Source organism: Colletes gigas, unplaced genomic scaffold (assembly GCF_013123115.1).
Source record: "Colletes gigas isolate AHSC1104 unplaced genomic scaffold, ASM1312311v1 Colletes_gigas_Sc00049, whole genome shotgun sequence".
NCBI lineage: Eukaryota > Metazoa > Arthropoda > Insecta > Hymenoptera > Colletidae > Colletes > Colletes gigas.
Window position 1 is genome coordinate 843,932 of NW_025106678.1, and position 13,565 is coordinate 857,496.

Sequence of the window (13,565 nt, forward strand, 5' to 3'; positions counted from 1 at the left end):
GGCCACCGTTCGTTTGCTCGACCGTCCGCTCGACGCTCACCGACACGGACCGTCGCGACGCCCCGTGAGCCTGTTATAGGATCAGGTGTGACGGAACACTGTAAACACGGTGCAAAACCTTCCCCCCAGACCCTCGGGTATGCTTTTGCTCATCCATCCTATCCTGTCCCACCCTCCTCTCCCCTCGTCCCCTTGCCAGACCAGCTCGAGGCTTCCGGTACCCCGGCGTCACGGACGAACGCTCGCAAACGCGAGCGTGGATCGAGTTTTAAGCGCTCCTCCGTGCGACGTGAACGCGTTCTTTTGAACCGTGCACGCTTCGGCTGCTTCGCCGGAGCCATTCAATCGGTTACGGGGCGCAAGCATTCGCTCTGTTGTACGAATAAAAATCAAATTCGAGCGGAACGGACGCGTAACGGGTTCGAAATTTACTAAAACGTCGCGGCTTTTTGTATTAAAGGCTACCCGGTCCATTGTTCCCGTTTCCCGTTTCCCGTTTCCTGCACCCGGACGTCCCGGCGTACCCGCTTTCGAAACGTGACTTCTAATCGACTGCGATCCGACACGAATCGAATCGTCGGGTCACGCCATCTTTACGGCCGAACGAAACCGAGAAAATGTTTCTCTGTCACGATGTGCTCGTGCTCTTCGAAATAATCGTTGCTTTTATTTATTTGTTTAACAATCTATTTTTGCTTGTTTGCAAGCATCTAAACGTTATTGTTCTCGTAGCTCTACGTACTTTTAGCAAATAGTGTATTTTTACTTTATTAATAATACAGTTATATCGGGGATTTAATCATTCTTCTAAATGTAATGCAATGAAAGCAAATGTTTGTGTAAACACGTTGACTAAAAACTTAGAATATTCTGTTGAAAAAATCCTCTTGTATAGGACAACCACTTTAATTATTCTTTAGGTATTACATCCTATAACATGCGATATAATTTATATGTCTCTGGCAACAACGCAAAAAGTTTGCAATTACGCGCGCCAAAACAACGCTCCAATACGATCGGTAAAACTACATATCGGGTGGTAATTGGGGCTTACCTCTCCTCACACGTACTAACGAACCATTTGAGGTCTAACCACATATTGGAAACCACTGTTCGGTCAAGAAACCCCGAGACGATCGTCTCAACTCCCAGCTTCTTTCGAAACCACGTTCGAAATTAAGGGAAATCCTCGCAGGAACATAATAATTCTTGTTTCGATCGTTCCTTAGCTTTCAAAATTTAAAGAACATATTAATCAATTGATGACTACTGGTATTTTCAACTGTATTTACAAGTTGGTCGAGTGGTTGATCAAAATTCAATTCAAAATAAAATCCTTGCATTGAGAATATTAAATAAAATTCTCAAATTGGGGAAATATTGTCTTAGAAAATCTTACAATATTTTAGATCGAAGGCTGTAATTGTTTTGTATCTGAATAATTGTTTTACGATACTTAGAATTTTCTATTATTTAGTAATATTGTTCCAATAATCACGGTACAATCGTAAACAATTCTACGTGAACAAATAAATAAGAAATGTAGAATCAAATTTTCCCGTGTAATTCTTTGTTCTCGATATAATTGAGTTTGAAAGTTTGTCTGACTATTGCTTGATGTTTCTACTTGCTTCGATGTTCAAACAGAGTTAGATAATTTTCATTCGCAAATAACGAATGAATATTTTAGATTCATTCGTAGCCCAACTGATGAATTAATGTATTTTAATTTACGAATGAAACGTGAATGAAAATTAGTTTACGAATGGATCTAAAATTTTAATTCGTTAATTAAATTTGTCCGAGTCTTAACATACATTCTCCACTTATTTTTTCACATATAATCGTTCCATGTATATGTATATTAAATTGTTGTGTGCGTTTCTTTCTAAGAATGTCAAGTATTTTCAATTTCATATAGAATTTGTATGTTTTGTATTGATTTGTTTAATCGATGGTATACGTAAAATTTTGTAAAATTCATTGGATTGCTTAATTAAAAATCCAGATACGTTTATATTTATTTCTTCTCTATTCATTTCCCATCGAGAGAAAATAACTTTCCAATCTCGTGTGCAGGCTCATCAATTTTTGCTGGATAATAAATAACTAAGAATACGAAACAGTAAATCAAATTGAAAACGAGCGCAGTTATATTGTCGCTCGTCGCTAAATAATTAAAATGAAAAAAATAAATAAAGGTATCGGTAATACGACTAATGGATGCCCCGAGTTCTGTTATCGATCCCGACGCTGAGTCGACAGCCGAAGAATTAGCTCTTGGATTACGATTGCAAGACACACGGCTTAGGTGTCCACGAAAGAGGTCAGAATCTCTTAATGACGAACGGATTGATTTCTAAACGACGCTTCGTCGTCTCAGAAACGATTATCGCGAACTATGATTCATTTATTCGAGGTAAAATAACTGATTTTCAAATCTGACGTAAAAGAAGAAACATATGAAATTCTATACGTGTTTTTCCTCGAACCATATTTGTGTTATCGATGCCACTAATAAACGAAATAACGTTTGATGGATTGTATTATCGATCACGTGCATAAATTATACCTATCTGACAAGCTAATTTTGTGTGCAGTCTACCTATACTTTATTAAATATTACTGCAAAAAATTAACAAATTTTCCTTAAAATTTTCGTGCCAGAGCAAGCTTTCTGTTTAGTTTGTTTTGTGAAATGGATTTTTTCTGTTTTTAACCATATTGTATAATAAAGTAGTAACACCCTTTGATTTTTGCAACTATAGAGTAAAATAATAATTTTCCTAATCTATAGTTTTAAATTTAAATGTTCAAAATCATAGCGTTTACTCTGTATCAATAAATTTTGACTTCCACGAAAATATTCCAGAAGAGAAATTGCTTAAAGTTCGCAGAGATAATATGTTCGATGCAAAAACAATTATAATTTCCATATAACGTCCAATTCATATGTACGAAATAATATTTTTAATAAATTTAAGGGTCCTCGAAACTTTCGAACGACACTGTGGGCTTGAAAGAGACTCCATAGTTTACCGTGGCTCCTCTTGGCGATAAAAATAATTATTTTTACGCTTTTTGTGCAACTTGAATTCGACAGAACGGCGTTAATAATCGATAAAGTCCATACGAGACGTCAAATGAAACAGAAACTGCGTTTCAATGCGAGCTACATATGCAATGCGATGCACGCTGGGATGAGCGATTTCAAGCTTATGCGGATCTGCGTCATCCTACGCTCAATGTTCACCTAGCATGATCGTTTACTTGCAATCTCTGTACGAATCTCCGTCTGATTACCTCCATGCAATTCATCACTTTTATCGAGATTTATGTACCAATATTATAAGGAGAATTAGATCATTCTTTCGTCACTTTCATCGAGATCTATATACCAATATTGTAAGGAAAATTCTCTTGCAAATGGTTCAAAAAATCGAGTTTCAATTTTCCCAGTAAATCAAAGGAACATTTTGAATATAAATATGCCAAAATTTTAGGGTCAATTTCGCAAAAATAACAAAGTTACAGGCTATTTCGTAAGACATGTTAAAATGTGAAACTTCATTAATAATTTTCAATAATCTTTCCTCCAAATCATATTTATCAAAGAGTATTTCAGAATAACTTTAAAAGAAATCGATTGATCAATTTCAAATTCATTTTATTTATCTATTTTCTGTATGTCTGATGGTTCGTTAGCGAACAAAAATGTACGACTCTGCAGGCGAGACTACAGTATTAATGTAGAATGCAACTCTTCAATTTTTCAGTATTAATGTTCGAATCGAAATTACAAGTCTATCGTTGACTAAAAATTGGTGTATAATACAAGATAACGTCCAATGAAACGTACGAAAATTAAGAAAATAGCTTGACGTGCATTTTGTCGCCGGGGCGTAGTATCTTAATTAGTTTCGGTCGCGAAAGAAATTCTACCCGGTCGTCCAGACACCCCGCTGAAAATTGAGAAGCTTATTAAATGTGGCGTGATGTACTTCCTTCTGCCGGCGTTGAAGGTTTTAAGGGGATGTGACGGTATCGAGTGATTAAAATTAGACGACGTCGGTAGCAGGTCGACGTACTCACGGCTGAATGGAACGTTTATCGTAGAAAAATGTCGCCTCTCTCGAACCGTCTAATTACGTTTTAATGAGACGTCATTAAAGGGGCCTTTAAAGATGTCTTTATTTCGGGGGAACAATACCGCGATATGATATTGATTAAAAAGTTGAAAGTGAATCCCTTCCGGCTCGGTGCCCTCGTTAAGTACGCCTTTGCTTTCTGGACTTCTTATTCTCCGTAATCCAATCTGATTTCTAGATGGAACTTACGAGCGCGATCCGAACGAACCTGGGGGATCCATTCTTCTCGATCGCGTCGCTCGACTAATTAGCGCCGAGGCAAACTGCCGATCCAATTTTTTTAACAATCGCAAAGCGTCGCGAGCTCTGCTCCAATTAACTAGAATTAATCAGCTAATCGGGTTTCCGCCGCGAGACATTGCTTGCAACTTAACCCGCGTGCGTATTCTTATACGTATTTCATACAAGGCATCCTAGTAATCGCAATACGACCGCGAAGGAAGTTTTACGTTAAAGATTAAGTCGAAAACGTGGAATAAATTTCATTCATAGGACACTTTGTTCCCGAGAAAATCGACTTTGTAAATTAATGGTCTATGCAAAGGGTGGAATAGTGGTTCTTAATTTATTTGCATCACATAAATGAATGAAAAGTATGTCTTTAACAGGAATTTCTTTTTCGTTAAATTTAAGTACAAATATTACAATATTCGAGTGATTTACTTTTGGTTGTCACAATTAGTATATTGGGAAATTGAAAAATATGTTTCTGAAATAATTGATATTGATACGGTATTTTATTTTCTAAATTGAGCATCATTCTACGTGTAAAAATAAGTAAAATAGAACGAATAACATTTTCTCGATCGAGCCTTCGTTTTCGAGATAATTGAATTTAAAAATATGCCCAGAACAAGTGAAATTCAGTACGCTTTGTCTGCCGCGTTTGACCTTTTGTCTTTGAGATAAAAAAAAAACAGAATAAATATAAGAATAATATAAGAAAAATTTAACTTTCAGTCAATTTTAACTTTCTTTGATCCACAAATTGTTGTAAACGTGGCTTCAGAAGGTGTTATAGTTTATTAGCAAAAAAAATCTTAACGTCACACTACAATATCCCTCTAAGCGTTATTTGATTCCTGTCTCGTCCACCAACGACTGCAAAAACTACCTGTTCACTTCAGGGTTTTCTGCCCCGTTTGTCGAATAAATTTATCATTATTATTATTTGTCAGAAGGAATCGACAGAGCTCGAACACGCTCACGAGCCATCGATAATCTCACAGAGTCGCAACGACGGTAATTAACAAGTCGATTTCGTTCAGGGTAGTATCGATCGTCGAAATCCTCGATACACGTTCGTCGTCCCTCGGACAACTTGTTCCCCGCCCGAGCCTATCGTTCGACACGGCTATAAACCGTACGTCGTTTAAACGCGTATAAAACGCTATAATCGAAACGTCCTACGGGCGATCCCGCGATACATCATGCTCGGATCAGAAAAATCTCGACCCGCGGAATCCCTCCCCCTCCACCCCCCGGAACGGGAAGGAAGGAACGTAAATATTACGCGTCCCAGTTTCGAGAGAACATAAATATTAAAAGTACCTGAGAAAGGCTCTCGTACGTATCCGTCAGATGTCACGGGGTAAAAACACGCCCTCCCCCGCTCCCCCTCCGGTAACCCGGGGACAAAATTAGATACCGGGCTCGCGCGCAAACTCACACGCGTACCACACACGTGCAGGGATGTACGTACATACGAACCGACGTACATCCAAAAACTGTGAATCTAAATGCAAATACACAAACACCGGCGGGGGAAGGGGGGGCCCGCTTAAATCGGCCGACGCCGGGGCAGAGACCCGTAATTCACGAAACTTTTGCCTCCCGAGTTCTGATAAAAAGCATTTTCTCGCTATTGATCGGCTCGTCTGCTTAATAAAATCCAGATAAAACTGCTCCCCTTGTTCAGGCTCGAGAGAAAGAGAGAGAGAGAAGAGAAAGAGATAAGAGAACGGAAGGGTGGACCGTTTACGCCGACACGTGGGGCCTGCGTAAATAGGGACGAAAATGTAAACACTTGGATCGTAGTTCAAGGAGGGAGCCTTTCGGGAAGAAATGGGGGAAAGAAAGGAAGGAACCGGGGCTCTTAAAGAGACTATCCCCGAGCTAGTACATAAGGAAAAAGAGTTTCCGTTGTGCTCGAGCGCGCTCCGTCTCTTATCAGCGGCCGGACAATGCCGGTGCAGTCTCTCTGGGTACGCGAACGATGCTCTTTACGCGTCCCTTACGGAAACGACGACTTCGGCGCGCCTGGCGTGTTCGGCTCCATTGTGCAGGGGACGCGTTTCGCGCGTAATATTCGTTATTGCGGCAGACGTAATGGCGAACGTCGCAAATGGACACAACCGCGCGGCACAATTCGCTCGCCCGACGATGAAAATATTAAGTTCTGGGGAAAGGAAATCTATTATTTTACACTTAGATGGTTGTAGTGATGTACAGGGTGTTCAGCCACCCCTGGAAAAAATTTTAATAGGAGATTCTAGAGACCCAAATAAGACGAAAATCAAGGAAGTTATTAAAAAATTTCAAATTGTTCTAAAAAAATTATTTCGATTGCAGAAGTCAATTACAATCATTTTTGGTCAATAGACATTCCCCCGAAATCCTAACCATTTTCGAGAAAAAAATTCATTACCGACAATATAATGTCTGACCGTACATTGATATGTTTCACTGAAAATTACAAAATTTCAAATTGTTCTGAAAAAATTATTTTCGGTTGTGGGGGTTTATTTTAAAAATTTTTGGTCAATACACATACCCCCAAAATCCTACGTACTTTCGAGAAAAAAATTCTTTACCGAAAATATACTGTGTGGAAATAACTAGTCTCTAGTTTGTCAAAATACGTTTCAGATGAGAGGAAAAGTTTACAGAGATGATACGAAGAAAATAATGATATTAATGCAAGTATGAATGATTGTCAAATACCATAACACCTGAATATTCCGTTCGTCTGGATACCAATTCCAGCAAATGAGGTCTGTTCAAATGTTCTGTCTACGAGAAACAGAATTTATTCAGACGAACGCGACACAGCAATACTATTACCTGTTTAGTTTCCGAACGAGAATTGTGAGCAGGTATCGAACTTGGTATAATTTATACGTACAGTCGCACGACTCGATAAGTCTCAATACGTCCATCGTTCAATTCAATGAATAGACGTATCAGTCTATTAACATTTATACCATCCCATACATATTGGATACCTAGTAATCCAGCTGTTTCGGTCGCGAAGTATTATGCCCGCTTGCTATACTACGCAGATCGTGCTTATCACACAGCTTCTTGCTGTGATCCCTTTCCCTAGGCTCTAAGGACCACCTAAACTGATGTTTGGGAAAAATCGATAGCCTTGAAGTTGCTCTTTTTAGTTGCACAAGAATATTTCTAGACTTGTGGAGAATCGACTCGAGGTTGTAAGGCTCGATCAAACGAATCTAATCCCAAAACCTAGTGCTACCCTTAACCTAACCTCAGCTCTCCTTACCAAGGTGACGGAAACGCGTAACACTAACCGGTGGGTCAAGCCAATCCTCCAAGTCGTCACTTTGGCAGGGCGTTTCTTGCCTTTTGCAACATTCCCACCCACTCTGCTGTCCAGAATCCAGGTGTATCATGCAAGAGTGAGCGAGAACGTTGGTCCTTTTTAAATAAACATTTTGGGGAAAGCCAAAGCCCCCAAGACCCCGGTGCTCTGCAGCTGTGCACTACCGTGGGTTTACAATACGTCAAATTGAGGCAAGGAAGAGCTCCAAGGATTCCAAGTCCCGTGTGGAGTTTGGAGGTTCCTTAATGACCGTACCCTAATTTGTCAAGTAAAAATGTCTCTAAGTGATCTGCAAATTGAAATGAACTGTCAGTTGAATTATTTCACTTTCAACAATTCCAATCTATTCTATCATTTTACAGCATTAAAAATGCTTACTGAATTCGTTCCTAATCAGAGTGTCGAAATGATTCCGATACATCGTATTTATCATAATTGTATTAATCCTCTCGCGCTCTGACAGAAATACATACCAATATTGCTCGCGATACAGTAAAATATGAGCGACGAATCCCTCTGTGGATTTTGCGTGTCACTTGTATCCGTGCGACACGACGTTTAACGTGTTAAACTGTCACGGTGATAAATTAATAAATACAACTATATCAAAAACTGTGAAAGCGATAGCTTGGTACGAGTAATTATATTTCGGTGACGCGATTACGCCTTCGTAACTCTCGTTAAGAACTCCCGGAGCGCAGAAACGTTTCTGCTACGGCGAACGATTAATTCTGGAGCTTGGAAATTCAAATCTAAAGTTTACAAATGGCGTATCGTTCAGATTTTGCACGGAGGATTTGTTAGCAAGGATGACACAGCGGAACTTAACGAAGAAAAACCTTTCGATGGACTCTGAGTTTGCAAATACCTGAATAAAAACTCCAACAGTCGGGTGAAAAATATATGAAATGGAAGAAAAACCTACGTTTTTATCAACATCGAGTTTACAATATTTAAACAAAAACTCCAACAGCGAACGAAAGATTTTACCAAACTCCATCAAACTATATTGAACGTAAAAATATTTTGATCGATTTTTACTGGCCAAGGGTTGATATAAAATATTAAAAATATACATAGCTCGTGAAAAATGGTTCAATAAACGCTGTAATATTGAAAAAATTTCTAGGAAAAATTTTGAGAAGGTGTGCAATTTTTCGACAAAATTAAAAAATTTCAAATCGTTCTAAAAAAATTATTCTTGATTGCAGGGGTCAATTACAATCATTTTTTGTCAATAGACATACCCTCGAAATCCTACCCACTATCTAGGAAAAAATTCGAGAAATTGTTCAATTTTCGACGAAATTAAAAAATTTCAAATCGTTCTAAAAAAATTATTCTTGATTGCAGGGGTCAATTACAATCATTTTTTGTCAATAGACATACCCTCGAAATCCTACCCACTATCTAGGAAAAAATTCGAGAAATTGTTCAATTTTCGACGAAATTAAAAAATTTCAAATCGTTCTAAAAAAATTATTCTTGATTGCGGGGGTCAATTATAATCATTTTTGGTTGACAAACATACCTTCGAAATCCTAACCATTTTTGAGAAAAAAATTCAGTATGAGCGGAACCTTAAATGTTAATAACTTTTTAACGAAGCCTCCATCAATAAATTAGTATTCTTGATTTTCGTCTTATTTAGGCCTCTAGAAGACGCTCTCCTTTGTTCCCAATTTGCAATGTAATATTTTATAATGTTGATTTCTGTCACTGAATCATTGCATTTTACAGAGATGAAATAAAAGGGAGAGATTCAACGATTACAGTTATTCTACAACCTAACATAAATTAATCCTGAACTTATAGTGTAGCCTAAATAGAAGATGGACGATTCTACGTAGAAGAAAAAATCTAAAATATAGTGTTATAGGAAATGGAAAAAGATAAAGCAAGAAACAGAGGAATTTATCGAACTTATGATCGAGAGAAGGTTAAAATAGTAAGCAGACATGTACGAAAAGGAAGCTGGCAATTTGGCGGTAGGGTAAAAGGACGCAGGAAGTATAAATATGTATAAATAGGAGACTTTGAGACAAAGATCTTGTAAACAAGACAGCTGAGACGAGAGATCCGTTTCTACCGCATATTCAGCGAGGGATTTCAGAACGTTGAAACGAGAGCAACGTGATCGAATTCACCGGAACAGTAGGAGAAACGAATTTTGGATGAATAAAAGAGGACGGTCGAGAAGAAAGACAGGGTCCACAAACGATATCACAATAATCAAACAAGGAAACCTCAAAGGATTGCGAAAGTATCAGTTAGAGTGGGTGGACGAAATAAAACGAGAAGGATCGTAAACGAAAAGAGGCAAAATTCGTACCGCTGAGTGAAATTTTCAGAGAAAATATTTTAAATACTACTCTAAATGTGAAATTCTTTACGATCGAAATAAAAAAATATTTCGAATAAAATTGAAAACTTTCTAGGGGTAAAATATTTTTATTTTTGACATCTATAACGAAACCTTTTACTTTGACAATTTAAAATATAGAATAGTATATTTTGTTTTTATAAGCTAAAGTATAAGATGAAATACTTAATCTTGTTTTATAAGTACGAGTTTAAAAGAGTCCTTAATTCGACGATAAATTACGAAAGGAGATAATGCAAGGAGTAATAATTGCGAACTGAATTTATTTACTGTCTTTTAAGAACAGCTTAAGCTGGTAATAAATACTTTCTCAGGAAGAAGTACTTCATTCTATACTTCGAAGAAATAAAGATATTTTACCCCTTTATTCAGTAAAATAAACATAGTTCGTTTGCTGATGATAAATTAAGTAAAAAACTGTGATATAGATATTTTTAATAATCTTCGAATAAAATTTTCAAGAATTTTTCCAAGAAATTAAATATTTTCGAAAAGTACATGTATGACTTGGATTAAAATAGTTATTTACTATTTATTAATTTAAATAGTATTTTACCTAGCTCTGGGCACAATAACTTAAATATGAAAATGAATAAAAACACCAAGCTTTTTGAATAGTTATTGACTAAAATAGATATTAACTAAAAATAATTGTTATTCGATCAATTTTTTTTTTAGTTAGTAGTTGAAACAGTTTAATCAATTTACAAAGAATAAATTTCACAAAATAACGCAAATGAAATTGATTTCATTTCCTTTTCAATAAAAAGAGTTTGATATTTATATTATAAAGAAAAGTGAGTTGTAAACTAGGAGCAAATAGAAACAAGGTCTCCAATTTTTATGTTTCAGAAACGTTGTTTACGGAAAAGAATAAAATATTAAATGAAATATTTCTATTTGTCAACCAAGTTAGGAGCCGCGGCTCGGTGGTTGCGAAGCTAAGGATTTTCTTCATTAGAGTTCGTAGACAGATGAATGTGTTTGTTTAACATGTTGGGAAAAATGGAAAATATATGCTCCCGTCCATAAATCACAGGAGACTTAATGACTGTGTAACCAAAACGAATTAACACTGGGAAGCGATGTAGATTATGTACTAAAAATAATTTATTCAATACGTTACAAAAGGAAACTCATATTGCATGCTATTTATTTTACCAAAATGTTAGCAAATAGTTTGAAATTTTTTTGTGATTATTTAAATTAACGCTGGAATTCTGTAGTATAATTTCCATTAATATCGTTCCAACCCTTGTGTAATATTTTTCACGAATCTTTCTTTGATTTTGAATTGCATTTATCTTCTAGATTTACCCCCTCGTACAATTTTACTTGTTGCATATTTATTTTGATTTCAAGCGAGTGTTATAAAATTCACAAACTAATTAAGATAACTAAACGTGACAAAGATAAGAAAATTGTTTCAGAAAATAGTATCCAGTACCTTAATTTGCATTTTCCAAGACGATCGAGCAAAATATCCGGTGACATATGGACAGTAGTATATAAGGGATGTTGTTTGGTAAATAAATGAAGAATAACATGTAATTTTATTATAAATTCACAGAAAAGGAAATCCCACAAAATATTAAAATTAATTATTAACTTCACGAAGGTTTTCGCCTCGAAAAAATATTATTATTCTAAAGAACGTGCTTTACCATAGATTATTAAATAACGGAGTTACCATATAACAATAGCAATAAACTAGAAAAATTGATTAAAGTTAGAAATTGTAATAAAAATTTTTATTAATTTAAAATCGTCATTATATCACTGTTAATATCAGAAAAGCTGTTCAAAGATAGTTAATAAAAATTCACCGAACGTGTGACTTCCTACGATTGATGTTTAACATTAGCGAAGATAACGCAACTCCAAGTGTTGGAACGCCTTGATAAAAGACAATTATCAAAGGCGGAGAGAAACATTTTGCAGAAAGGAGTCGAGCTATTGCTCCGAAAATTGTGATGTGGGTCTGTAGACGGACGACTACTTTGAGATTTATCACACAGAACTTGTTTTCCGAGGTACGCCATTTGTCTCTGTCCGTTCGGTGAAGTTTCCGGTTCGCGGACTCGGTCGTCAAGGAGTTAAAGCTAATCGAGTCTTATACACAATACAGAACGTGTTAAACACGATGTCCAGGGAAGCGAAAATTCCCTCTGTGTCGCCCTACGAATTTCAGAGGATACTCCCATTCGGGGACCTCGATTTTAAACGATTTTCAACATAAGAAATGAAAATAAAATTTAAAAAATAAAAAATTACCATATAATTATACAGTAAGGATTTTCAAATTTCTCTGTTTCATTACTAACCCAGATCTAACCCAGACCTCGATTTTAGACGATTTTCAAAATAATAAAAGAAAATAAAATTTTTTTAATAAAAAGTTACGGTATAATTATAATTATAATAGTAAGGATTTTCAAATTTCCCAGTTCCCTAGAACGATGTGAAATATTTTTTTTAGTCGAAAAATTTGGACGCTTACCCCCTGTCGATGTTACTTAAAAATTCGTTTTTCATTTTTAATAAATTTGATTGGCGCTGTACAGAAAAAGTTATTTAATACTTTTTTGGAGGTAACCATGAACTCTAGTTCTCCCCAAAATTTCAATGCAATATATTCACTATTGTAGGAGTTGTGGACGTTTGAAAATTGGACCAGTTTTATGGGGTTTTTCTCATTTTACGGAGTCAAGGAATAATTTTTCGTATATTTTTAGAATTTCTACATATTCTTCACTAAAATACGCATTATTTGCATTTTTAAACATTAAAATCGTCCAATCCGTTCAGGAGTTATGATGTTTTAAACATATGCATGAAATTTCAGTGACACATATCAATGGTATGGTCAGACATCTACGGTGACGAATTTTTTTCTCGAAAATGGATAGGATTTCGGAAGTATGTGTAATGACCTAAAATGATTATAATGGACCCCTGCAACCGAAAATAATATTTTTAGAAAGATTTGAAAAATTTTTTGTTTACCGAAAAAAGCACCTAGCCAAATTTTTTTCTCGAAAATGCATAGGATTTCGGGAGTATGTGTAATGACCAAAAATGATTGTAATCGACCCCCGCAAACAAAAATAATTTTTTCAAAATGATTTGAAATTTTCTAATTTAATTTTCTAATAACTTTTTCAAGAAATTGATATTGATTTTGGCCTCTAGAATCTCCCATTAAAATTTTTCCCATGTGTGGCCGGACGCCCTGTACAACATGATCTAAAACAAGAGTAAGGAAGTTATGGTCAATCGTAACCTTAAATAAAATAAAATAAAACATATGCAATCATATGAATCAGTGTACCACATCAAGGTGTTAAGTCTGAATCTCGAGTGTTCCCGCTGAAATCAGCTCAATTATATTATTCCGTTCGCGAAACGAGCGAATCCTTGCTGAGTTTGCAGCTGAAATAGACAATAATATTAGCCCGAAGAAAAGCAT

At 36.1% G+C, this 13,565-nt stretch overlaps 1 protein-coding gene across 1 annotated transcript in view; it reads right to left on the reverse strand.

Moving 5' to 3' along the window:
• Positions 1 to 13,565, reverse strand: part of LOC122403335 — a 101,980-nt gene that overhangs the window by 1,630 nt on the left and 86,785 nt on the right. The gene's annotated exons all lie outside the window — the stretch shown is intronic.